Source organism: Cervus canadensis, chromosome 1, assembly GCF_019320065.1.
Source record: "Cervus canadensis isolate Bull #8, Minnesota chromosome 1, ASM1932006v1, whole genome shotgun sequence".
NCBI lineage: Eukaryota > Metazoa > Chordata > Mammalia > Artiodactyla > Cervidae > Cervus > Cervus canadensis.
In genome coordinates, this window is record NC_057386.1 from 89,437,892 (window position 1) to 89,464,068 (window position 26,177).

At 35.1% G+C, this 26,177-nt stretch overlaps 1 long non-coding RNA gene across 1 annotated transcript; it reads left to right on the plus strand.

Annotated features, from left to right (window-relative positions):
- Window positions 1-361: 361 nt before the first annotated feature.
- LOC122455161 lies at window positions 362-11,534 on the plus strand. The gene is made up of 3 exons (XR_006273605.1): window positions 362-444; window positions 4,906-4,908; window positions 11,421-11,534. It is a non-coding gene; the product is annotated as an uncharacterized LOC122455161 (long non-coding RNA).
- The last annotated feature ends 14,643 nt before the right edge of the window (window positions 11,535-26,177 follow it).

Genomic DNA, 26,177 nt, shown 5'->3' on the forward strand with positions numbered 1-26,177 from the left:
TTAGAACTGATTCAAATGAATTCTTTTTAATGGCTGAGTAATAGTCTGTTGTGTATATGTACCACAGCTTCCTTATCCATTCGTCTGCTGATGGGCATCTAGGTTGCTTGCATGTGCTGGCTATTATAAACAGTGCTGCAATGAACATTGGGGTACACGTGTCTCTTTCAGATCTGGTTTCCTCAGTGTGTATGCCCAGGAGTGGGATTGCTGGGTCATATGGCAGTTCTATTTCCAGTTTTTTAAGGAATCTCCACACTGTTCTCCATAGTGGCTGTACTAGTTTGCATTCCCACCAACAGGTTTCTTTATAGTCCAACTCTCACATCCTTACATGACTACTGCAAAAACCATAGCCTTGACTAGATGTACCTTTGTTGGCAAAGAACGTCTCTGCTTTTTAATATGCTGTCTAGGTTGGTCATAGCTTTTCTTCCAAGGAGTGTCTTTTAATTTCATGGCTGTAGTTACCAACTGCAGTGATCTTGGAAACCAAGTAAAGAAAGTCTGTCACTGTTTCCATTATTTCCCCATCTATTAGCCATGAAGTGATGCAACCAGATAAAATGATCTTAGTTTTCTGAATGTTGAGTTTTAAGCCAACTTCTTCACTCTCCTCTTTCACTTTCATCAAGAGGCTGTTTAGTTCTTCTTTGCTTTCTGCCATAAGTGTGGTGTCATCCACATATGTGAGGTTATTGACATTTCTGCAGCAATCTTGATTCCAACTTGAGCTTCATCCAGGCTGGCATTTCGTGTGATGTACTCTGCATATAAGTTAAATAAGCAGGGTGACAATATACAGCCTTGACATACTCCTTTCCCGATTTGAAACCAGTCTATGGTTGCATGTCTGGTTCTAACTGTTACTTCTTGATCTGCATACAGATTTCTCAGGAGGCAGGTCAGGTGTTCTGGTATTCCTATCCCTTTAAGAATTTTTCACAGTTTGTTGTGATGCACAGAGTCAAAGGCTTTGGCATAATCAAAAAAGCAGAAGTAGATGTTTTTCTGGAACTCTTATGCTTTTTTGGTGATTCAGTAGATGTTGACAATTTGATCTCTGGTTCCTCTGCCTTTTCTAAATCTAGCTTGAACATATGGAAGTTCACAGTTCATGTACTGTTGAAGCCTGGCTTGGAGAATTTTGAGCATTACTTTGCTAAGGTGTGAGGTGAGTGCAATTGTGTGGTAGTTTGAGCATTCTTTGGGATTGCCTTTCTTTGGGATTGGAATGAAAACTCATCTTTTCCATTCCTGTGGCCACTGCTGAGTATTCCAAATCTGCTGGCACATTGAGTGCAGCACTTTCACAGCATCCATCACCTTTTAGAATTTGAAATAGCTCAACTGGAATTCCATTACCTCCACTAGCTTTGTTTGTAGTGACATTTCCGAAGGTCCACTTGACTTCGCATTCCAGGATATCTGGCTCTAGGTGAGTGATCACACCATCATGGTTATCTCAGTCATGAAGATCTTTTTGGTATAGTTCTTCTGTGTATTCTTGCCACCTCTTCTTAATATCTTCTGCTTCTGTCTGGTCCATACAATTTCTGTCCTTTATTGTGCCCATTTTTACATGAAAACTTCCCATTGTATCTCTAATTTTCTTGAAGAGATCTCTAGTCTTTCACATTCTATTGTTTTTCTCTCTTTCTTTGCATTGATTGCTGAGGAAGGCTTTCTTATCTCTCCTTGCTATTCTTTGGAACTCTGCATTCAAATGAGTATATCTTTCCTTTTCTCCTTTGCCTTTCACCTCTCTTCTTTTCTCAGCTATTTTTAAGGCCTCCTCAGACAACCATTTTGCCTTTTTGCATTTCTTTTTCTTGAGGATGGTGTTGATCACTGCCTCCTGTACAATGTCATGAACTTCCGTCCATAGTTGTTCAGGCACTCTGTCTATCAGATCTAATCCCTTGAATCTCTATTTGTTACTACCATTGTATAATCATAAGAGGTTTGATTTAGGTCACACATGAATGGTCCAGTGGTTTTCCCTACTTTCTTTAATTTATATCTGAATTTGGCAATAAGGAGTTCATGATCTGAGCTACAGTCAGCTCCTGGTCTTGTTTTTGCTGACTACATTGAGCTTTTCCATCTTTGGGTGCAAAGTATATAATCAATCTGATTTCGGTGTTGGCCATCTGGTGATGTCCATGTGTAGAGCCTTCTCTTGTGTTGTTGGAAGAGGGTGTTTGCTATGACCAGTGTGTTCTCTTGGCAAAACTCTATTAGCCTTTTCCCTGTTTAATTTTCCCTTCCAAGGCCAAATTTGCCTGTTACTCCAGGTATCTCTTGTTTCCTACTTTTGCATTCCAGTCCCCTGTAATGAAGAGGACATCTTTTTTGGGTGTTAATTCTAGAAGGTCTTGACGGTCTTCATAGAAATATTCAACTTCAGCTTCTTCAGCATTACTGGTTGGGGCATACATAGACTTGGACTACTGTGATATTGAATAGTTTGCCTTGGCAATGAACAGAGATCCTTCTGTCGTTTTTGAGATTGCATCCAAGTACTGCATTTTGGACTCTTTTTTTGACTATGATGGCTACTCCATTTCTTCTAAGGGATTTTTGCCCACACTAGTAGATATAATGGTCATCTGAGTTAAATTCACCCATTCCAGTCCATTTTAGTTCACTGATTCCTAAAATGTTGATGTTCATTCTTGCCATCTCCTGCTTGACCACTTCCAATTTACCTTGATTCATGGACCTCCTGAAATATATTATGAAGCAAAGCAATTAATTTTTGCTCCTGGTGCAGAGGTAGAAAGACAAAGTTTGTTTGTATTTGCAGATGTTGCAGACTCTCTGAGGGCAAGAAGAGCACAGAACCAGTTTTGTCTTTTTCAGTCTGAGAATTTGGCCAAGCAAGGCCTGGAGAGCCAGTAAAGTGTAGAGTAGTGGTGGTTTCAGAGCCGCAGAGAACTGCCCACAGGAACATGCTGCCTCCTCTAAACTCTTTATCTTTCCCTGCCCTGAGAATTGGTGGCAGCATCTCCCCTTGCAGCGCAGAGCTGACATGCTGGGCAGAGGCGACACATCATGTCAGCTCACACCAGCGGCTTCACCTCCTGGTTAGTCACATATGCCTGCTTCTATGAGTAGTTTCTGAAGGAAGAATTCATTGGATAAAACAAAGACCAGAAATAGACCCAAATTTATGGATTAAAAAAAAATTGGCATATGGATTTTAAAAAAATTGGCATATGGATTAAAAAAAATTGGCATATGATCAAAAGATCATAGAAATGGTGTACAGATAACTGCACCATTTATTGTAGTTATAATAAAGTTCCTATTATACTATAATAGGAAATAAATACACTGTAATAATAGGAAATAAATAAACTAGGCTAGCTGACAAGCAAAAGAACTAGAAAAATAAAAAAGTTTAATGTAAGTAAAGAAAGAATAAAGGAAGTGCCAAAAACTTACATTTTATATGAGAGCAAAGAAATCCTTTCTAGGGATGGTACCCATTCATTCATAACAGAAAAGACTGGTAAGTGTTATTTAATAAATATTTTTAAATTCTCCATAAAAGATATTATGTAGACACTGAAAAACCAAAACACCAACTTAAAATATTAATGATATGAGTTTGAGGGGGATTAATATCAGTAAAATGTACTTAAGATATAAAGGACTTGGAAAAAACCAAAAACATATTTTGACAAGAATAAAATAGTCCAAAATCATGAATAAAGACTTACCCAAAAGGAAATAGATAGCCTTTTAAATTCATGATACAAAAACTGTGTTTCCTTATGAAATTTAAGAGAATAGCAAATTAAAACACAATGAGAAAAAAATTCTATATCAATTTGTAACGTTGAGGGGAAACAGACATTCTCAAATGTATATTTGGGGCAAGTAAAACAGTACATTATCTTTAGCAGGCATTTCTCAAACTACAACGGCATATTTTTTTGGCATAAAGAAATTTTAATTGTAGTATACTTTTATAGAAGTACTTACATGTGTGTGTGCTCACTTGTGTCTGACTCTTTGAGACTCCATGGACTGTAGCCCACCAGAATCCTCTGTCCATGGAATTTCTCAAGCAAGAACACAGAAGTGGGTTGCCATTTCCTTCTTTAGAGGATCTTCCAGACCCAGGGATCAAACCTAAATCTCCTAAATCTCATCTCCTGCATTGTCAGGTGGGTTCTTACCACTGAGCCACCTGGGAAGCCTGTGAGACTAAAGGATATTCACTGTAGCAATGTTTGATTCTGAAAGTGTGGGAGCAACCAAACTGAATATCAACTGGAGACCTTATTCTAAAATATGGGTTGATGCTTTCAAACTGTGATGCTGGATAAGACTCTTGAGAGTCCCTTGGACAGCAAGGAGATCAAACCAGTCAATCCTAAAGGAAATCAACCAGGATATTCAGTGCAGCTGAAACTCTACTACTTTGGCCACCTGATGCGAAGAGCTGACTCTGAAAAAGAACCAGATGCTGGGAAAGACTGATGGAAGGAAGAGAAGGGGGCAACAGAGGATGAGATGTTCCAATGGCATCACTGACTCAATGGACATGAGTTTGAACAAACTCTGGGAGATGGTGAAGGATCAGGAAGCCTGGCATGCTGCAGTCCACGGGGTCGCAAAGAGTCGGACATGACTGAGCGACTGAACAGCAGCAACAACAATATGTATTAAGAGCTACAGAACACCTTACTGAAATGCATGTTTAGATACATTGTTAAGTAAATTAAGAGTAAGATTTTTATGTAAACAAGTAAAAGTGATAAATACTTGTACGTACATGTTTAGACATATTAAGTAAATTAAAAGTAAGATTTTTATATAAACAAGTAAAAATGATAATTACTTGTATGTTTATACATGGTTAGACTATCACTGGGAATATGAATTAGTAAGAACGTGGAACAGCATGGGGAAAGGATGTACTTTTTATTATAGATAACTTTTGACTTTGTACTTAAACAAATGAACACAAACATGAACATCAATATATTTGAATACATATATGTTTTAAAATATATTTTAATAAATATAACTATCAATCAGTTTAAAAATGACTTGTTTGGGGACTGAGGGTATACATGGATATTGGAGTCAGAAACACTTGGATTCAGTTGCTAGATACAAACTAAGTTATAAACTTTGTGGCTCTACATAATCTACTTAATTTTTATGAATTCATTTTTAATCTTAAAATCAGGTAATAAGACATAATATAAGGATTTTTCTGAGGATTAAATGTGATAATACAGAGAACATCCCTCACCTTCTGTCGCTGTTTCCCCTGAAAACCCTTTTTCTTTCCACAGTAATGTGATCTTTTAGGGATATAGATTAAGTGGTAAATTTGGAAATAGATTTATTTTGTCTCTAGAAAGATCTTTAAAGTTCTTCATGGCCTTAACATGTTTTATTTTTCCATGCAGTAAATTTATCCACACCAACACATACAACATATTTTTGCTATTTCCAAATTCTCAGAAATTAGAAAGCACCAGTTAGTATAATTTTTGCTTGTCAATTTTAATTTAAATATATGTTCCAACTTACAGAAAAGTTGCAATAAGAATACAAAGAGCCCCCCGTATACCATATCAAGAGCCACCAAATGTTTACATCGTCCCCCACATCAATCAATTACAAATAGACCACATCAAACATATTCAATAAAAATATGCTTTCTAAAAATATTTTTAATTGGAAGATAATTGTTTTACAACATAGCACTGGTTTCTGCTACACAACTACGTGAATCAGCTACAATTATATTCCAGCCTTATATCCAAAACAACTCTAGCATCTACTCTGGAAATTCCTGATAGTGAATAAACTAACTTGAAACTGATGAAAGCCAAAACACTATTTGCTCATTTCATAAATTTAGACATACATCTTTGTTACTGGAAAATGGTGTTGGATGAAAGATTAAGTAGGTATATATTCCCCCAGGATTCTGTCACAGAACTGGTATTTCTTTCTAGACCCCCCACACTATGTAAAGATATAGATTTAATAAACAAACCATTTCTGATCTCAGCAAGGAACTTAGCAGGGATTTTGAAAGTCAAACACACAGGAGCCATGCTTGACTGTGGTGGTAAAAGTAACATCTGCCTCAGAGTTTTAAACAACAGACTTTTCAAATCACTTTTAAAGCCACAGTAGGAGATGTGACAACCATAAGCAATACCTCAAGCAAACTAGGGACATGAAAGCTGGAAGAAGTCAATTGCACTCGAATATTCAAATAATCCTTATTAAGGGGAAACAAGGGGAATAACTTAAAAGTTCCTATTTATCTCTGTCTACCTAATCTTTTATGTTCCCTTTCTATGTACTGACTAAACAGCATGAAGTGGTCAATGAAGGATGAAGAAAATTTAGGAGACTAAAGAGAAAGAAATCAAAGGAAACTGTTCCCCAGTAAATAAAAAAATGTAGTTAATATGTGCATTCCCTTTATTGTGTCCCTTTATGGGATATTTATTTCAGGCACTCACAATTGTATCTCACTAAATCTTGCCAAAATTGATCTATGTGATGACATATTTAATAAAGGTCAAAAACATTTTTATAGGAAAGAAATTACTACTGAGTCAACTAGGACAATATAGAGAAAATAAATTAGCTATTTTCTATAATATGCGAACTGAAGAAAAACACACAACCTAAAAGTTGCAAGTTATATTGTATTTATGGATGCTATAGTCCAGGAAATAGCTCTTGGATAACCCTGAAGAACTAAGCCAAAGAGGTATATGAGCCAGGATATATGAGCTTCTGCTGGGAAAAAACAAACAAATCAACTGTAGTCACACATTAAAAGATTACTGCTAATCACAAAAGCAGACATCTCAAGCTAATGATTTCAGTACATTGCTGTGTATGGGAAGGTGCAAGAATATGGGTTCATTGAAATTATTCCTTGGATATGCATCTTAACCATCTAGGGCTAGTATCCAAAGCACAAAATGCTTCTGGTTTTTCTCCATCCTGAATTCTCTTAGGGCATACCATAATGAGTGGCTACAGGGGAGAACCGCTTGAAAGCCCACAACATTCTTTATTTACTGAAATGACAGGCAACATTTTTTCTTTTGTCTGCAAATAGATAATTTCTCTTAAAGTTCTCTCTGTATTGATCAACCAATCTGAAGAAAGTAAAACAGAAGGACAAAGTTTCACCAAGAATGGTCAAGAATTCTTACAAGAAATATTTTTAAGTGTTTTTTCCTCTGTTATCTGCACAATTGTGTCATATACATAATCTTCCAGCTATCTAAATGCAATGCCTTTAATTCATTGCATTTTATTGAGAATTAACTCCATGCAAAACACGGTGCTGAATATGATGATAGTTTGCTAAAAAATTATTACTTTAGATTGAGGGATAAACTAAGGTCAAGGAATAGAACTCGTAAATGATTACGTGACAGTTAAGACTGAAATCTATGTATTATGACACCGAATTTAGCTTACTATGTTACAACTGATATTTTATCAACTACAATTAAAATTTCTCAAAAAACTTTAATATAGTAAATATCTATTTGGAAATTTCCAAAAGAATGACCTAATTACAAGTTCAGTGGAAGTATATTTTATAATTTATGTTCTCTTCCATAGAAAACAGTGATGGCTACACGTGTATTCATGTAGAAGTGTGCATGCACACACACACACACATTAATGCAATTAATTTATTGATACATTGATGAATCACTTCATGTAAATTATTCCTAGAGAAAAATCAACTGGCATTAAAACAACTAACTTAAGAGGATATTATAAAATTCTGCTTCTGTGAATTTTTTTTTAAAGGAATTTAAATTTTTTAAAAAATTTCCAACTATATATAAAACCAGAATCATTTTGTGATTCTCAAGTAGCCAGTCACCATGTTCTTCATATTCAACAGCCAACTCTTCCTTCCTAAATCCTGATAAAATAAAATTTAGATGTGATGAAACAAAATGCCTGTTTTTCTGTAACTTTAACTTGTTAGGAATCCCCTTAGATAAAGTTAATATCTTTTCAGAGACATTACCTTTGTTGTCATATACACATGATCCTGTAAATATTGAAATCTTTTTTAAAGGATGGTTGGTTTAAAAGCTGTCTATAAGGTTAAAAAAAAAAAGGCGAGAACAAACTACAACCTGTGAATCACTTCACGATTGTGAATATACACTGATGACTTTAAAATTTACTAAAAAGTAATAAAGAATATTTATTTGAAAGTATTTTCCTCTGGAATATAAAACATAAATATGAAACAATAGTTATCCTTGCTTGTACTAGTCTGAAAAATTTCAAAGTTGTTTAAAGCATATCTAACTGTCTGAGAATGCAGGAATCATAACATGATTCTGGGTACCTTATAACCACATCTAGTGATGTAAGTTTTGGCAACAAATAACACCTGCATTTTTACAGAGTACAAATATATTCATATATTTTTTCTTGCTCTCCTTTGAAAAATTTTTCCTATCTGGAATGTTTATGTATCTGAGGGACTTGATGATTTCTAAGAGAAACAGAATTATTGTATTCATCCATTCCTTTACATGCTGACGATTATCTCAAAAATGAAATACACAATTTAAACTCTTAAGAAGAACATCAACATATTAATGTCAGTAATTCAGATGAAAAACAGAAGCATGTAAAAAGTGTTACTGGGTAATTTTTTCTAAATGACCATCTGCATAATTATCTTTTTAACAAATATTCATAAAAACCCATGAATAACAAATCACTGGTTACCAATTCATGTTTATGAGCACTTTTTCTTTAAGTTTGTATGCATAAAAGATGATGCAACTGACCATTTATTTCAGAAATAATCATTTTTATCTTCATGTAAGATTACCGGTGTAAATATTTCATTTTAACATGTTTTAAAATATCATTCATATGCTAATATATAAAAATCAGTATTTGACAATCAAAAACAGTAGCTGGGTCAAAACTGTATTTCTCAAATATTATTATCAATTTTTCCTTTATTTAAAAGAATTTTCATACAAAAGTTAAATATAGAACAATAAATTTTTGCTAATTTGTCTTAGAATGCATAGCATGTCCTTTGTATCAACTATTTATTTAGCAACACGTCCATTCCTTTACTGGACAACTAAATTGGAAGTATGAATTTTGAAGATGCAGAAATACATCCACTGTGACAACAGTGAGAAAAGGGATCAGTATACACATAAGTGTACATTATTTCTATCTTAAGGCTTACAAAAGCTCCAAGGAGTAGCTGAATATTGAAGTGGATGAAATTTTTATGGTCAAATAAATGTTATGTAGGCAATATGGCACACACCCAACCACTGATGTATATTTATTAACAGTATTTTTCAAAATAACTTCTAAAATTATATGAATATATTATCAATATATTGCTTATGAGAGTCAAGGCAGTATACTCTTAGTTGTCAGGAGACTGAAATAGTGTTTAAATTATTATCCTTTTATAGTATACTTGTAGATTACTGGTGTATGATAGGGTAATTTCACTAATGTGAAAGGGTGAAATCACTCCTAGAAAGGATAATTTAAGTATAATAAGGGAATTTGAAAGAAAAAAGTCAAGAGACAAATAACCCAAGAAAATGGATAAGACTAAATTCCATAGATCATTTTTACTTAAATCACTGCCTAAAGATAGTCATGAAAATGATGGAAAAAAATGAAAGGTTTGAATCCTACAAGCTATAAATGCTTTGGGGAAGAGCCAGAATCCATGTTGCAAGTAATCCCCAACTTTACACACAGCCCTTTTGGACTTGATGTGTTTACACACAAATCTAGAAACACTGTAGTAAACACTTCAGGAAACTTGATTACACAAAACTTTTTTCATATCTTTAACTTCAATGTTTACTCTAAAATACATGAAAAAGCTATATATCTTTTATTCTGGTGCTATGTTAAGTTTTACTTTTTCATTTTGCCTCACATTTTCATTTTAATTCCAAACTTTCTTTGAAAACATTATTTTTTACAGCTGCTGCTTGGGTGGTGTAGTTCTTCACATGATCATTTCCATGTGCAAATATTACAAAATGTCAAAGACCCTAAATTTATGAACTTTTATTTTCTAAGGTTTAGTGAAAAATTCTAATTAGAGACTAAGTAGGCAAACCTCTCCCTCTGAAATACTTAATATGGTGCATGTGCAAAAACTTTATGATCATACCCACCGCATAAAGTGTCAGAGAAAGATATCATACAATCCACTGAGAAAATTGGCCAGGGACTCCATGTTGCATGTTTCCAAAGTATTAACTGAGACTTGCTAGACGTTAGTTATATAAATCTAGAAACTAACCACGTCTATTAGCAAAATAAGTAATTTCACTTGTTTTAAGATTTAATTTGGATAGTTTAAACAAATCATAATCTTCAGTATGGTATTTTCAAAACAGTTTCAGAAAACCAACAATAAATCTCACCTTGAAGTATATTTTAATATAACACAAAAAAAGAGAAAGTTGTATTTATTCCCAACTGGGCAATGCATGTAGCATTAGTAGCTTTACCTAGAAAGATTAAAGAAAAAAAAAAAAAAAACTGGAAAATTCTTAGAAAAAGCACCAAAACTGACCAAGGAACCACCACGCCTGAGAAAATTAAAGTTTGTACCAGTAACATTTGAAAAGTAGCAGTTCTTGTCTACTAATTCCCATGTCATTAATAATAGAAATTCACATGAAATAATTTTCAGACAATTTTAAAAAAGGAGGAGGGAAACTCAACTCAAATGTCTCAATTTAGAGATGACTATGAGCACCATATTGGTATATTTATTGCCAGCCTTTGTCTTATATCAATTATACTACATCCAAATTTGTATCCAAGTTCCCTTAGTTCAGTTCAGTTGCTCAGTTGTGTCCGACTCTTTGCGACACCATGGACTGCAGCATGCCAGGCTTCCCTGTCCATCACCAACTCCTGGAACGTACTCAAACTCACGTCCATTGCATTGGTGATGCCATCCAACTATCTCATCCTCTGTCATCCCCTTCTCCTCCTGCCCTCAATCTTTCCCAGCATATGAATCTTTTTCAGTAAGTCAGTTCACATCAGGTGACCAAGGTATTAGAGTTTCAGCTTTAGCTTTAGTTCTTCCAATGAATATTCAGGACTGATTTCCTTTAGGGTTGACTGGTTGGATCTCCTTGCAGTTCAAGGGACTCTCAAGAGTCTTCTCCAACACTACAGTCCAAAAGCATCAATTCTTTAGCGCCCAGCTTTCCTTATAGTCCAACTCTCACATCCATACGTGACTACTGGAAAAACCATAGCTTTGACTAGACAGACGGACATTTGTTGGTAAAGTAATGTCTCTGCTTTTTAATATGCTATCTAGGTTGGTCAGAGCTTTTCTTCCAAGGAGCAAGGGTCTTTTCATTTCATGGCTGCAGTCACCATCTGCAGTGATTTTGGAGCCCCCAAAATAAAATCTCTCATGGTTTCCATTGTTTCCCCTTCTATTTACCATGAAGTGATGGGACCGGATGCCATGATCTTACTTTTTTGAATGTTGAGTTTTAAGCCAACTTTTTCAATCTCCTTTTTCACTTTCATCAAGAAGCTGTTTAGTTCTTCTTCACTTTCTGTCATAAGGGTAGTGTCATCTGCCTATCTGAGGTTATTGATATTTCTCCCGGCAATCTTGATTTCAGCTTATGCTTCATCCAACCTGGCATTTAGCATGATGTACTCTGCATATAGGTTAAATAAGCAGGGTGACAATATATAGTCTTGACGTATTTCTCTACCGATTTGGAACCAGTCTGTTGTTCCATGTCCAGTTCTAACTGTTTCTTCTTGACCTGCATATAGATGGCTCAGGAGGCAGATCAGGTAGTTTGGTAATCCCATCTCTTGAAGAATTTTCCAGTGTTTGTTGATATCCACACAGTTAAAGGCTTTGGTGCAGTCAATAAAGCAAAAATAAATGTTTTTCTGGAACTGTCTTGATTTTTTGATGATCCAGCGGATGTTGGAAATTTGATCTGTGGTTCCTCTGCCTTTTATAAATCCAGCTTGAATATCTGGAAGTTCATGGTTCACATACTGTTGAAGCCTGGCTTGGAGAATTTTGAGCTTTACTTTGCTAATGTGTGAGATGAGTGCAGTTGTGCAGTACTTTGAACATTCTTCTGACATTGCCTTTCTTTGGGATTGGAATGAAAACTGACCTTTTCCAGTCCTGTGGCCACTGCTGAATTTTCCATATTTGCTGGCACATTGAGTGCAGTACTTTCAAGGCATCCTCTTTCAGGATTTGAAATAACTCAAGTGGAATTCCATCACCTCCACTAGCTTTGTTCATAGTGATGCTTCCTAAGGCCCACTTGACTTCTCATTCCAGAACGTCTGGCTCTAGGTGAGTGATCACACCATCGTGGTTATCTGGGTCATGAAGATCTTTTCTGTATAGCTCTTCTGTGTATTCTTGCCACCTCTTCTTAATATCTTCTGCTTCTGTTAGGTCCATACCATTTCTGTCCTTTATTGTGTGCATTTCAACAACACAAGAGAATACTCTACACATGGACATCACCAGATGGTCAATACTGAAATCAGATTGATTATTTTCTTTGCACCCAAAGATGGAGAAGCTCTATACAGTCAGCAAAAACAAGACCAAGAGCTTACTGTAGCTCAGATCATGAACTCTTTATTGCCAAATTCAGGCATATTGAAGAAAGTAGGGAAAACCACTAGACCATTCAGGTATGACCTAAATCAAATCTTTTACGATTATACAGTGGAAGTGAGAAATAGAGATTCAAGGGATTAGATCTGATAGACAGAGTGCCTGAAAAACTACGGATGGAAGTTCATGACATTTTACAGGAGGCAGTGATTAAGACCATCCTCCCAAAAATGAAATGCAAAAAGGCAAAATGGTTGTCTGAGGAGGACTTACAAATCACTGAGAAAAGAAGAGAAGCTAAAGGCAAAGGAGAAAAGGAAAGATATACCCATTTGAATGCAGAGTTCCAAAGAATAGCAAGGAGAGATTTAAAAAAGGCTTCCTTAGTGATCAATGCAAAGAAATAGAGGAAAACAATAGAATGGGAAAGACTAGAGATCTCTTCAAGAAAATTAGAGATACCAAGGGAACATTTCATGCAAAGTGGTCACAATAAAGTTCCTTTAGGGACATTTATAATTATCATGAGTTTCTAATTGACTTCACAATGAGATAAGGATAAAAAAGAGCCCAGATGGATTTATGAGGAGTCAGGTTTGAAGGAAAGCCAGGAATGTGCCAAAATTGAAATTGCCAGCTAGGAATCAAAGGTTTAGTGGGTTCGGAGCTAGGTTATCAATGTGACAAATTTGTTTAACTATAATTAATGAGACTGTTTTAAAACTGAGGAATATAATAGAGAAATGTGAATGACCTCTGCCTTCAAATCATACTCTATGTAAAAGTAAGATGAACTTTAAGGATGACAAAGTATGGCAGGTGGACACGGGAATGATAAAAGTATAAACTGCTGCCCAAATCCCCATCTGCCCAAATTACTCCCACTCAGCTCTTCAGCATCAGTTGGATTTACTAAAATCTCTATTTAGAGAAAAGAAGAAACCAGAAATGGAAAAAAATAGTGTCCAGGCAACATTGAAATGAAAAAATTAAAAAGAGAGGATAAATTATAACAAAAGGTAATGAAATATTCTGATTTGAAGAACTGCCCATGGAAATGTTCAGAGAAAAAATACCTCTCCATAATTTTGAAGTAAGAAGTATAAAAATTATATTCAAGGAGATAAAAAATTAGACATGATTTTTAAAAAAAAAAAGAGAAAATTACCCTCACCAAAAGTGAATAAAAATGAGTGAACAAAACTTGGAGGAATCTTTTATAAAATTAAATCATTTCAAAAAGTAATGCTAGCATTTGAGGGAAAAATATATTCTATTGAAAACTGAGTTGGTGCATGCATCGGGGAAGCTACATTACATGAAGCTATAAAGGACAGTGAAATAAAAGTGCAAAGATGATAAATATAAAAGTTTTAAAAGATCTAGTCTGTATAATTGCATTTCTAGATAAGACAACAGAGTTAAAGTAAAAATCTAAGTTAGAGAAAGAATTGCTTTTTCAAATAAATAATATAACTTGTAGATAAAAATGTACATTTTCTTCTAGGAAACATCATTAAGTAACTCTTACCTATTTGTATCTTGATAAATATTATGAACTTGAAGACAACAACAACAACAACAAAATCTTCAACCAAGATATAAATGCATCTGCAAGAGAGGGAAATAAGGACTTCAGAATTCCCAGAGCACTAATCACTGACAGGAGAAAGTGTAATTACATCTGTAAAATTTTGAGAGAAAGAAATTTTATATGTGTTTATGTCCTGAAACATGTAAGAAACCATAGACCCAACAAGTTTATCTTGAAAGAACTATTAAAACAACTAGACAAAGTATCAGCAAAAATATTCAGCCAATGAAAAAAAAAAGTCAAAATAAAAACTCATGAATGAATAAGTTTTGTTTTTTTTTTTAAGGTAGTGAGGAATGACTACCACCAATTAAAGACTAAACAATTAAGATAATTATTTTAAAAGACTGGAAATGTTACAAAACTGAACAAGGCAAATTTGGAATAAAAATGACAAAATAGAGGTAGGTTGACATACATATGTTCAAATTTTTATCATTTTCATAGTGAAGTTATTTTTCATTAGCTAAAATGGATATACTGAAATACACAAAATTTAAGTACATTGTTGATAGTTTTGAAGAATAAATACTATAATATATATACCTTCTAAAGCCAAACATTTACACTACAACTAGAGTTTCTAGCAAAAAGGCAGAAATGAACAACAACAATAAAATGCCAAATGCAACTTACAATAAGGCGGAAAAATTTGAAACAATGGTATCTGTAATATATAATTTTTACAAGGTCATATTAAATATCTGTCTCAAAATGATAGATGGAAAGATGTGAGATGGACTTAAAATAGTTAAAATAAATTTGTAGAACCTTCATGATGGGTGTAACACTTTAAAATTCTTAAGTTTTTTCTATTTGTTTGAAAATTTTATAGTAAAATATTAAAAAAATTAATTTGTTAGGTCAAAATAAAACCTAGTTGAATGATATACATAAACACTAGGGAAAAATTAGAGGTCCAATAGAAAGCATAAGAAGTTATTGAAAAATTAAGACCTTTTCATGCATAGTACAGAATGCAGAAGCCATACAAAAGGTTTAAAAAATCACCACTTCATAGAAACAGATTAGTGTCTCTATTAGAGTAGATCTGTGTTTGCTTGGGTAAGGGGAAAGGGGAATGGCATGTGACTGTTTAATAGATACAGGGTTTCCTTTTGGACTGCTGAAATGTTCTGGAATTTGAGAGTAGTGATGATGTACAATTTTGTGAATATATTAAAAATCATTGAATTGTACTTTTTCAAAAAGCATATGAGTTCTATCTCAATAAAAAGTTAATTATCATTTTAAAAAATTACCACTTTAATTGAAAGAAAAATATGTATTTATAAATAAATGATACATTTAGTTTTTGAAAAATGACAAATCACTAATGTGGTTATGTAATGTTTTACAAATCAGTAAGGAGAAAGACTACAAACTCAATAGTCAAAGCATCAAAAGATAGGAACTGAGAATTTATAACAAAGTACATAAAAATGCTTGTAAGCAGAAAAAAATACTCAATCTCACTCAAAAGTAAAGAATTACAGATGAAACTCCAGTTAGAGAGTATATCATAAGTTTGTTCAAGTGTGCATGCCAAGTCGCTTGTCTTGCCTGACTCTTTGAGATCCTGTGGACCGTAGTCCACCAGTTTATCCATGGGATTCTCCAGACATGAATACTGGAGGAGTTGCCATGCCCTCCTCTTATGACTCCTGCATTAGCAGACGGGTCTCTACCACTAGCGCCACCATAGGAAATCCTATATTATAAGTTGAGTAAAAATTAAAACCGTGGAGGAGGGAATGGAAACCCACTCCAGTACTTTTGCCTGTAGAAGTCCACGGACAGAGGAGGCTGACAGGCTATAATCCATGGGTGCGCAAGTGTGATGATGCCTATTTTTGGCCAAGGCAGGGAGCAACCAGCACTGTCATATTGCCGAGTGAATGCAAACAGTTGTATCGACTTTGGCAGGAAATTTGGCAGGAGCTGTTCAAGGTAAATGTGTATAAACTCTTAGACTCAGGAATTCCACTTCCCGGAGTTTACACTAGAAAAATATTAACACAATTGTGTAAAGATAGGAAAAGACATTTGTTGTAGCAGTTTATAATAGTCTAGTTAGAACAATTTAATTTTCCACCAGTGGAAGACAGGTTAAATGCATTATACTTAAATAATATAAAGTCGGAAAATAATGAATCAGGTTCAGTGTGGTGATATCCATAGAAAGTAGTATAAAGGGAAAAAAATGTACTGATTAGAACTATCCAAAAGAATAAAGCAAGACCCCAATTTTAGGAAAATGAAAGCAAGTACTTTCTAGAATATTCATAAAATATTTCAGGAAGGACATACAAAAATGACTTTAGGAATGGCTTTGGAGCATGTGAGAAAGATGACATTTTATTTATTTTTTTTTACCTTATGTACTTGAGTTGGACCCAAACCTGTTTTTCATTAAGCCTCCCAGATAATTGTGTTACACTACTAGTTAAGATCAGTAGCATCTGTCAACTGCAGTAAGTGATTTGCATACAGAAAATACTGAAATCATTCAGTATGAGGATGAGTTACAAGGACAAGGAAAAATTGTGTACCAGGTAATAAAAGTTGTCTGTAACAAAGAGAAATTCTGGGAACAAGAATGTAAAAAAGTAACCATGCTTCAAGGAACAAGAAAAGCACAGATCAGGACATCAACAGCAAGGACATTACAGCTGTCAGGACAGCAAGAGCAAAAAACAGCTGCTCAGAGGTAAGGCTAGTGACGCAGCACTGTCCTGTTTTCTTCCAGTTAGAAGAGGAGCCAGATTGCTGCTGGTCAATACAATACCTTTACTAGTATAGGTGCTAGATAATTATATCTAAGGGAATTGTGGTTGTGTTGAGAGTCCCTTGGACTGCAAGGAGATCCAACCAGTCCATCTTTTTTTTTTTTTTTTTTTGGCAACCAGTCCATCTTAAAGGAGATCAGTCCTAGGTGTTCATTGGAAGGACTGATGCTGAGGCTGAAACTCCAATACTTTGGCCACCTCATGCGAAGAGTTGACTAATTGGAAAAGACCCTGATGCTGGGAGGGATTGGGGGCAGGAGGAGAAGGGGACGACAGAGGATGAGATGGCTGGATGGCATCACCGACTCGATAGGCATGAGTTTGAGTAAACTACAGGAACTGGTGATGGACAGGGAAGCCTGGCGTGCTGCAATTCATGGGGTCGCAAAGAGTCGGACACGGCTGAGTGACTGAACTGAACTGAACTGAACTGATGTCTCATATTGATTCTAGTCATATTTGAGGCAGAAGTAAAATATTACAATTATGAGTGTGTATTTACAAAGATCAATAATTTTTAGTCCATAATCTTTCCACCTGAGATCCTGGTTAATATAAAATTCTTGATTTTCAGTATTTTTCAGTACAATTCTGAAAGGAGTCAGCCTTTTACCTAACAATTGCAGTCAGAATTATCCTGCTCCCCACCAATGTAAGTATCATCTCAGTGACTCACCCACATTCAGCCCTATGAATCTAACCATCTTGTAAATATAATCACTGCTGAGAAGAGGCATGAAAAGTGTATTTCTAACCATAATTTCTTTTTATTAAGCCAAAATAGTGCATTTTCATGCACAAAAAAGCTAAGCATTTTAAATTATGCTGAAAATACACAAACTTGTTTTCATGAACATACTTTAATAAAGATCAAAATAGACATTTGTGTCTATATCCCATTTCTACAAATTTTATGTCATTAAATATTTTGGCAGAGTCAGATCTCGTGTTCATTTTGAGTAACTATATGTGGATTGAGCAAGTAAACATAACATATAAATCTAGTAAACATTTAAAAGATGTCCAACCAAACCTCATGAGCCACCACGAGGAAGAATTAGAACTCCATCCATAATTTCTATTTCAGGGAAAAAATGAAGGAAAAAAAAAAAACCTGACTGAAGAAAAAGAGTCATTTAAAAACATTATTATAAATGTTTAATAGGAAAAAAAAAAAGTGGTACTGTGAAGCAGACTTGAGGCCAAAGTCCAGGAGCCTAGAAATTAAAAAATATATATATATTTCAAATTCAGTATAAGATGGAAATTTCTCCAGGCCTGATCCTGATCTACACCCACCTCTTTTCCAGCCATGAGAATTCCTATGCAAACCTAGGAAAGGTGGATACATGATAAATGGATGAAAATTTGTCTCTGGAGACTCCAGCCCCTTTTATGTAGATGCTCCTTTGGAAAAGATGGTAGAAAAGGAAGAATTTTCTTTCTTCTCTAGTAAGAGAGCAATAGAATAAGTTGCTGAGACTGTAAGTGACTCTAGACTGCTATATCTGATGGTGCACAATCCCTCTCAAGCTTGAAATGTTTAGTGCTACCTTCACCAACACATGACTTGCATGAACCTTTTTTAAACTTGGAAAATTAAAAGAAAGAGTGTACATATGTGAGAGAGAAAAGACTAAGGTGTGCACTGTAGCCAACCACATCTGCAAATAGTAGTTCCAATAAAGTGAGAGATCATTGCTGTCCAACGTAACTCCTAGAGAGACAATAAAGGTAGTACAGTTGACAGGTGGAAGCTATTTATTAACAGGCCAAAAGTAATAGACTTGCTAGAGAGTCAGGCTAAATGATAAAAAAGTCAGCATAATAATAGAATACTGTTTACCTTTTCATCAAAGGAATGATTGAATTTCCTCTAAGAGTACATTATTCCTGTTACTTGATTTGATTCAGTTTTATTTTGTATTACATGGATGGGACCATTAAGAGGAACTTTTATTATTAGATGGTGTAGATGATATAAAAGTGCTTTATCCTTGTTTGCATAAGGAGCTTATCATGCTTAAATCATGAAGATAAAAGCTATCCATTTCATATTAGTGTCAAAGCAAGTGTTCACAAAACTGGATTTAGTCATATGAATATATTTCTTAAAGTTCTGTAAAATCCAACTCATATGATCTATTGTTTACAGTCTTTCCTGAAATTCAAGAGCTTTCTAGACTACCTTTTTATTTAGATCATGATATTTATGTTTTTCTCCCCATTAACCTTTGTAATTTCATGTAGTCTGGGTTCATATTTATTCTAATGCTATATCTCACTGGATCTGACCCAGATTTTTACATACTTCTGTATTTGTTGACCTCCATTATCATTAACAATTTCCTGAGGCCCTGAAGTGGGATCTAAGAAACCTTTTGGATCTCCAGATTTGGTGATCCTTATTACATGGCAGACCTCACAATGTGCAAAGGTACTTCCTAGAAAGCTGGTTCCCTCACTCTGCATAGCAGGCTGCTTGTTTGAAAAAGATCTGTGGAAAGTGTTCACAGATTTCCTTCCGAGAGCTCTGCACAGTTTCTTCCAGTGACTGACCAGGAAAAAAATGCAGCTTGCATTACTCCATAACAGCACCTTATTTGGATTGCCTTTTACCAAACCATTAGTTTAAATTACTTTTAGTAAACTCCACAGTTTACTGATTGTGGGAGGCAATGGACTGTGAAGCAAGAATTGCCGGAGGGCCCCTTTTCCTAATAGAACTTTTCTGCTATTGTTTTTGTTTCAACAGCATCTTGAAAACTAGTCCATTTACACAAGTGGTAAATAATGCAAGATGAATGACATTTCAGCCTATAAAATGCAGGCTATTCACCAGAAGAATGTAGATAATGCCATGTAGTACTTTAATTTAAACAGGCCGGATTTTGTTGAGGATCAGTGACATGCAAAGTATTTCAAGACAGGGAGCAGAAGGCTGGTGGGGAAAGAGGCACCCTTTTCCCTTTCATGGTAACGTTGAAAAAGGAAAGCCGTGAAACAATACTCTGAGCAGTGCTTTTGACCAATGGCAGGAGAGACTCAAAATTTTCCTTGTGCTTTTAGAACAGTGATGGTCAAAAAACAGCTGGAACAACTCCATAACATTTTTAAGGGTATATTCCAGCAAAGAAAGAAGAAAGAAGATCTCAAAGTAATTTTCATAGAATCTGGGGAAAATAGCAGTTTTCTGTTTGATTAACACTTCAGATACACAAACTAATGGTCAAATATAACTTCAAAGAATATTCAGAGAAAATTTACAATGATAATCCCCATATTATAGGTGATGAGATATAGTTATTGCTTTTGAGAGAGAAATAGTTTATTAGATATCAGCTGGTAGTTCAGATATAGATCTAGAGAGGGAATTATTAGGTAAGAAGATCCGGTTGTTAACTTCACAGACCAAGAATTTCCATATTCTCTGTGATCCATTTTACATTAAACTCAGAGACTAAATGTGAAATATTTTTCAGGTACACAGATTTAAGATTTATAAGACAGGATTGAGAAAGACAGAGTTTAACTAGACTTGACTTACCTTATCCAATATTGTAGCCACACATGCCTATTGAACACCTGAAATGTGGCTAGTCCAAACTGAGATATGCTATAAGTAAAACATACACACTGAATTTCAGAGACTTAGTGAAAAAAAAACTAAAAAATCCCACTAATTATTTTCTATTGTTTACATAATAAAATTGTTTACATACTGGGATAAAATATATAATTACAACTAATTGTACTTGTTTCCTTTTCCTGTTTTCAACATGGCATCTATAACATTTAAAACTGTCCCACATATGTAGGACTTCCCCAGTGGGCCAGTAGGTAAGCCTGCCTTATAATATTTCTATTGGACAGTGCTGGATTAGACAATTTTATCAAATTGACTAGTGCAGGCCCTCTAAGAAATAGACTTGTTAGGTAGAAACTAAGTTGTTAGGTCATTTCATACAGGTCAAAGAGTTACATAATTTAAAAATTTATCTGTTTCAGGCTAGGTTTACTTAATGCACAAATCTCTGTATCAGGAATATACTTGCCGAGTATGTGAGTTCTCTGGTTAAATGACTCTTTTCTAGAATGTGCTGAATAAACACCATCAGGTTCTGTCCTAACAACCATCTTTCTCTACCACTTTATGTTGACCACTCTCTTCTGCTGACTTATTTGTTTATTTAATATCAATGCTACAGTACCAGCTGTCTAAGTATGCTGATGTAGTCACCTGTAGACAGGTACCTAAAATAAAAAAGAGAAGATTAGTATTAACATGCACATTTCACAAATTAATTCATTCTGCTGTGTTCAAGAAAACTCAGTAAATTAGTCAAGGTACTTAAAAAGTAATAGCTTTAAATGAAAACCATTTTCATTTAAAATGCTTATTTTGAAAATTAATTATGTGCATTTCTCTTGAAGAAAAAAGGTAAAAAAATATATAAGGAGTAAAACTACAGGTATTTTCCATCTTTAAAATGAAAGCACTACATCTACAGATATTTAATAATATGACATGGTTTAAATTGAAAGAAAGCTGGTGAAAATAACTCAAATTACTATCATGAACTAAAATCATTTAATATAATTAAAATGGGATAGGAAAACTTGCTCTTTGCAATTTGGCATACTCCTTCTAATAGTAAAACAACTTTGTTTACAACAAAGATGTTACTCATTTATTTCCAGAGTATATCTTAGAGTGATGGCATATGAAAAAGTAAAAGCACAATGCTAGAAAGAAATGAAATAAAAATTACTGTATTATTATGAAAAAGTTTTAGTATTTTTTTAAAAGAGAAATAGTAAGTACTACGTATCTAACTTATATTGCATTCATCTTATTATTAATAGTTGTGACAGAAGTAGCTATTCTTGAGAATTTACAAAGATCCATGCAGTCTGCTGGGTTTCCGAGGTGGCTCAGTGGTAAAGAATCTGCCTGCCAATGCAGGAGAAGCAGATGCAGCCCATGAATTGAGACGATCCCCTGGAGAAGGAAATGGCAATTACTCCAGTATTCCTTAATGAAGGGACCACACCATGTATATGATGTGAGTATATGTGTATGCACGTGTATCTTAGAAGGATCTGTTTCTAACTTTACTTTCACCCAGAGAGTCTGCAAGGATTGGAAAAGGTCAGTTTTCATTCCAATCTCAAAGAAAGGCAATCCCAAAGAATGCTCAAACTACTGCACAATTGCACTCATCTCACACGCTAGTAAAGTAATGCTCAAAATTCTCCAAGCCAGGCTTCAGCAATACGTGAACTGTGAACGTCCAGATGTTCAAACTGGTTTTAGAAAAGGCAGAGGAACCAGAGATCAACTTGCCAACATCCTTTAGATTATTGAAAAAGCAAGAGACTTCCAGAAAAACATTTATCTCTGCTTTATTGACTACGCCAGAGCCTTTGACTGTGTGGATCACAACAAACTGTGGAAAACTCTTAAAGAGATGGGAAGGATAGATCACCTGTCCTGCCTCTTGAGAAATGTGTATACAAGTCAGTAAGCAACAGTTAGAACCGGATATGGAACAACAGACTGGTTCCAAATTGGGAAAGGAGTACATCAAGGCTGTATATTGTCACCTTGCTTATTTAACTTATATGCAGAGTGCATCATGAGAAATGCTGGGCTGGATGAAGCACAAGCTGGAATCGAGATTGCCAGGAGAAATATCAATAACCTCAGATATGCAGAAGACACCACACTTATAGCAGAAAGTGAAGAAGAACTAAAGAACCTCTTGAGGAAATTAAAGGAGGAGAGTGAAAAATAGCAAATATTGAAATATGGCAAATAGATGCAGAAACAGTGGAAACAGTTACAGACTTTATTTTGGGGGCTCCAAAATCATTGCAGATGGTGACTGCAGCCATGAAGTTAAAAGACACTCTTTGGAAGAAAAGTTATGACCCACCTAGACAGCATATTTAAAAGCAGAGACATTCCTTTGTCAACAAAGGTTCATGCAGTCAAGGCTATGGTTTTTCCAGTAGTCATGTATGGATGTGAGAGTTGGACTCTAAAGAAAGCTGAGCTCCGTACAATTGATTCTTTTGAACTGTGGTGTTGAAGAAGACTCTTGAGAGTCCCTTGGACTGCAAGGAGATCAAACCAGTCAATCCTGAAGGAAATCAGTCCTGATTATTCATTGCAAGCACTGATGTTGAAGCTGGAACTCCAATACTTTGGCCACCTGATGCGAAGAACTGACCCATTGGAAAAGACCCTGATGCTGGGAAAGATTGAAGGCTGGAGGAAAAGGGAACAACAGAGGATGAGATGGCTGGATGGCATCACTGACTCAATGGAGATGAGTTTGAGTAAGCCCTGGGAGTTGGTGATGGACAGGGAGGCCTGGCGTGCTGAAGTCCATGGGGTTGCAAAGAGTTGGATATGACTGAGTGACTAAATTGAACTGAACTGAGAGAGTCTGCTTATCAGAGAGTAGAAATCTCTATTGAATTGAACTTTCTAAAGTCCTTAGGAGGCTAGATATGAGTTTGGAATTTTGACAAAGATGCAAAAGTTTGCAAATGCTCTCTTAGAACCTATTATAAGATGTTATTGTGTTTTCATGGTTGACAAAACTATAGTAGAATCAGGTGATGAGGGATATATCTGAATTTTTTCAAGTTGGAAACATCTGAGAATTTCCATATTCAATTATGGGTGATTTGAAGTGACTGTGGAGACCGTTTCTCTCCTTTCCCTACTGTATCTCACATACTGATGTACTATAATAACTCAAGTACACAGTTTTCTTTCTGTATCTAGTGTAATCAGACTGCTCTTAAAATTCCAGACTAAATCTTAGAGAGAGTCATTACACTGATTCTAAGAACTTGATGCTGACCAAAGCAGATAGTGTCATAAATTCTCTAAAATTTCTCAATTGCTCTCTAAAATTTGAACAGATTTCAATTCCAGTCTTGGTCAACACCAGATAAAGATCAATACAGTGGCTCTACAACTTATTTGCTCTATAAACTTCAACAAGTTATCAAACTGATCTAGCTTTAGTTTCTTCACCATGAAGTAGAAAAAATAATAAGTACCTCTGAGTTGTTATGAAAACCATAAAGTTAATATTTATAAAGCACATAAAGAAGTAGTTGGCACATAACAAGTGGTATACACGTCTCAAGTAAATAGCTAATCTTTGGGAAGTTCCCCCTCAAATATTTTTTTAATATAAGTTCTATTGAGTAAACTGTTACTCAACATCATAGGCAGTTGATTCTTCAATTCTCCAACTTTCTACCAGGTCACCAACCCCCACTCCCAAAACACAAAGTATCAGATTGAAAAATACATTTCTAATTTTTTCAAGCAATAATATGATATTCACTATCTTAACACAGGCAAAAAGTTGTACATAGTTTGGGGTACTATTTTTCTTACTTTGGGAAAAGGAGCCCCTAAGCTTTGTTCATTTATCCAAATAGAAATTTTATATATCAGTAAGAAAATATTATCCCACAGTAAAACAATAAAATGAGATGACCCCCCCCTCATCCTGTTCTTAGGGCTCTGTGCTGGCTCTCAGGTAAAAATCTTAAAAAGCAAAGCAATTTTGAGTTCACTGATTTTACCTCATACCCATAAAATAAAACCTTAGATTGCCTTTCCTTCTTTGGAAGGTGAAAACTTGAGTGAATTCCATATGCTTTGGCGAAAAATCTTTTTCCCAGTTGTACATTCTGAAATAACTTTAAAATTTAGCTTACCTACACAAGTAGATATTCATACCCAAATTGGATATAATTCCTTATAGTTTATAATATAAGGACAGTAGGATTTAATTACAGAAATTCCACAAGACTGGGGAAATGGAGTAGCCATCATTGTCAACAAAAGAGTCCAAAATGCAGTACTTGGATGCAATCTCAAAAACAACAGAATGATCTCTTTTCATTTCCAAGGCAAACCATTCAATATCACAGTAATGCAAGTCTATGCCCCAACCAGTAATGCTGAAGAAGCTGAAGTTGAACAGTTCTGTGAAGACCTACAAGACCTTCTAAAACTAACATCCAAAAAAGATATCCTCTTCATTATAGGGGGCTGGAATGCAAAAGTAGGAATCAAGAGATACCTGGAGTAACAGGCAAATTTGGCCTTGGAGTGCAAAATGAAGCAGGTCAAAGGCTAACAGAGTTTTGCCAAGAGAAAGCACTGGTGGTCATAGCAAACACCCTCTTCAAACAACACAAGAGAAGACTCTACACATGGACATCACCAGATGGTAAATAACATAATCAGATTGATTATATTCTTTGCAGCCAAAGATGGAGAAGCTCTATACAATCAGCAAAAACAAGACCTGGAGCTGACTGTGGCTCAGATCATGAACTTGTTATTGCAAAATTCAGACTTAAAGAAAGCAGGGAAAAGTAATAGACCATTCAGATATGACTTAAATCAAGATTCAAGGGATTAGATCTGATAGACAGAGTGCCTGAAGAACTAAGGACATAGGTTCATGACATTTACAGGAGGCAGGGCTCCAAACCATCCTCAAGAAAAAGAAATGCAAAAAGGCAAAATAGTTGTCTGAGGAGGCCTTACAAATAGCTGTGAAAAGAAGAGAAACTAAAGGCAAAGGAGAAAAGGAAAGATATATTCATTTGAATGCTGAGTTCCAAAGAATAGCAAGGAGATATAAGAAAGCCTTTCTCAGGGACCAATGCAAAGAAATAGCGGAAAACAACAGAATGGGAAAGATTAGAGATCTCTTCAAGAAAATTAGAGATACCAAGGGAACATTTCATGCAAAGATGGGCTCAATAAAGGACAGAAATGTTATGGACCTGACAGAAGCAGAAGATATTAAAAAGAAGTGGCAAGAATGCACAGAAGAACTATACAAAAAAGATCTTCATGACCTAGATAACCCCAATGGTGTGATCACTCACCCAGAGCCAGACATCCTGGAAAGGGAAGTCAAGTGGGCCTTAGGAAGCATCACTATGAACAAAGCTTAGTGGAAGTGATGGAATTCCAGTTGAGCTATTTCAAATCCTACAAGATGATGCCATGAAAGTGTTGCATTCAATATGCCAGCACATTTGGAAAACTCAGCAG